This window comes from Schistocerca americana, chromosome 5 (assembly GCF_021461395.2).
Source record: "Schistocerca americana isolate TAMUIC-IGC-003095 chromosome 5, iqSchAmer2.1, whole genome shotgun sequence".
Classification (NCBI taxonomy): domain Eukaryota; kingdom Metazoa; phylum Arthropoda; class Insecta; order Orthoptera; family Acrididae; genus Schistocerca; species Schistocerca americana.
Window position 1 is genome coordinate 433,518,350 of NC_060123.1, and position 2,941 is coordinate 433,521,290.

Here is a 2,941-nt window from a genome sequence, read left to right on the forward strand (position 1 = left end):
ATAGACAATAGAAGATCCCCACTCCCTTCACCATAGCAGCCTAGTATAATAAAGTTCCCACTCCTTCTGGCTCAAGTGACCAATCATAACAAAGACGATTTAAAATTATGCCGTAACGTCACGCTCAGTGAGTAGCAGTGACAAAATATAATCGACTCCACACTGCTAAAGCACATCAGCAGACCCAGAAGAAGGCCACTGTAACCGTGGCCGAAACATTGGTCTGTTCTGCACAGTTTTTCACATTATGATGCGATACGATACTAGAAAACATTTTTGACAATTATTATTCTCTCAGAACAGTCTGTATCTAAATTTTGTAAAGGAAAAAACCTCTATTCAGTTCTGCATAAGAAATAGCCATACCATCATCTGCTCACGTGAACAGGAGTCAGTAAATAGGGTACAATGCTCCAAGCTGTTGGGTATACACATTGATCAAAACTTGAACTGGAAGAAACATATTGATGAGCTTGTCAAACAATTATTTCAGCTACTTTTGTTCTTCTTTGAATTGCTAGCCTTGGTAACAAACGAATTAATTTCATGACATAATTTGCGTACCGGTACTTCCACTCAATAATGTTTTATGAAATAATATTGAAGGGTAGCTCACGACTTAGAAAGAAAGTATGATTGCGCAAAGTGCAGCGATAACAATAACATGTGTTCTACCACGGACGTCCTGTAGGTACTTCTTCAAGGGGCTAGGCATTTTAACTGCGCCGTCACACTACACACTAATGAAATTTGTCATAAATAATCCTTCAGAATTTGAGAAGAATAGTGATGTCTATACCTACAACATTAAAGGAAAACATGACCATTAACAATAATTAAAGCTGTCAGTGGCTCAGAAATGTGTTAAACATGCAGCAAAAAAAGTTTTTGTAATTTGCCTAATACCGTAAAACATCTGACAGATAGAAAAGCAAGTTTTAAATCTAACCTAAAGTCATTTCTCCTGGAAAATTACTTTTATCCCAAGGACGAATTTTGATTTAAAAAACTAGTAACCTATGGGGAAAAGAGAAAAATATATATATACCTTGTTTTTAAGTGTAGTTGCATTAGTATATCCAAAAGGAAAGTGTTCTTTAACGTCAACGCTAATCATGTGTACATATCCTGTGAACTGACTCATTCTACATTATTGAGATAAAAGAATTGTTCAAATGTAAGTGGATAACTAAATTAATTAGTGCAATGCTTATGTCTGCAATGGCAATGGCCTTGCCGCAGCGGATACACCGGTTCCCGTCAGATCACCTAAGTTAAGCGCTGTCGGGCGTGGCCGACACTTGGATGGGTGACCATCCGGGCCGCCACGCGCTGTTGCCATTTTTCGGGGTGCACTCAGCCTCGTGATGCCAATTGAGGAGCTCCTCGACCGAATAGTAACGGCTCCGGTCACAGAAAACCATAACGACCGGGAGAGCGGTGTGCTGACCACACGCCCCTCCTATCCGCATCTGCATCTGAGGATGACACGGCGGTCGGATGGTCCCGGTGGGCCACTTGTGGCCTGAAGACGGAGTGCCTTATGTCTGCAATATCCGGAGACTAATATTTATCATGTAAGTTGGATTCGCATAAGTGTTTAGTAGTTTTGTCGTGTGCAATATGCAGGTTGTTTATAAATTAGTTATACGAAAGTAATCTTTAACTGTGAGCAGGGTAAATAACTTACAGAACCGTTTTATACGGCGCTGAATGTAGTACATCCAAGTTTTACTCCTGTCTAATGCTGTTAGTTCCTGACGCTTCCGCTAGATGGTATGCGCAAACGAGCTATTCCAACAGTCATCATGGAGTCGTATAAAGGTGCAGAGCGTGTGCACTGTTGTTTTGGTTTGATGAAAGCAAATCCGCTACTTTATTTCAGAGGCAGCTCGGGGCTACATTTTGGAAGCCCCCACTTCAGTGACACACTGTTATTAATTGGTGCAATCGTTTCACTGAAACTGTCTCTATATCGTACAGGACGCCGGGTCAGGGACGGCCAACAGTTTCTGACGCAGCATTTGAAGGCGGCTTTCGGCAGTCTTACATTCGCATCCTGGTAAATCACCGAGGCGTGCCAGCGCACAATTGAATATTCCTAGTGTTACAATGTGGAAAGAGTTACAGAAATGCATGTTATTGAAACCCTACTATTCTGAACTGTTGCAAGGTTTGGAGATAGTGAAAAAGATAAAGAAACTGAGTTTTTTGTAGAAATGTTTAAAAATGCAGACTGAACATGATTTTCGCAACATAATTGTGTTCAGTGACGAAGTCTACTTCCATACCTGCGGAAAGTGAATCGGCATTATGTGGGGATATGAGATGAGTAGATACCACGCCACGTAATCGAACATGTACGGGACTCTCTTAAGGTAAATGCTTTTTTGCGCTGTAAGCTGTGACAAGATTTACGATCCTTCCTTTTTAGCCGAGTCAACAGAAACTGGAATATCGCACGTGGAGTGCTTGAACATTATCAAATGCCTCAGTTCCACAGATTTATTTTCAAGTAAGTTCGGCACCGCATTAACATCATGAAGTTGTCGCGTACCTCCGTAGGGATGTGCCGACTTGGCTTAGACGAAGAGGGACAATATCGTGGCCACAACCATCACCTGATTTAATCCCAACGGACTTCTGTGTACGGTGTTACATTGAAGACAAGAGTGTTTGTTCCTCTGCTTTCGGGAAACGTCGAGGAGCTGCGACAACGGATAAGACAAGTGACTGCCACCGTAAATCAAAACTTACTTCATAGGATTTGACAAGATATTCATTACGGATGGGAAATTTCTCGTATCACAAAAGGTAGGCACAATGAACATTTGTGAATAAAACTTGACGGCATTCAGTGCTATATCAAACATTTCTATAAGTTATTTACCTTTCTCATAATTAACGATTACTTTTGTATACTTGTTTTCCTGGTCTTTGG

The 2,941-nt window shown here is 41.1% G+C and overlaps 1 pseudogene; it reads left to right on the plus strand.

Moving 5' to 3' along the window:
* The first annotated feature begins 1,223 nt into the window (after positions 1-1,223).
* LOC124617072 lies at positions 1,224-1,341 on the plus strand (annotated as a pseudogene).
* Positions 1,342-2,941: the final 1,600 nt, after the last annotated feature.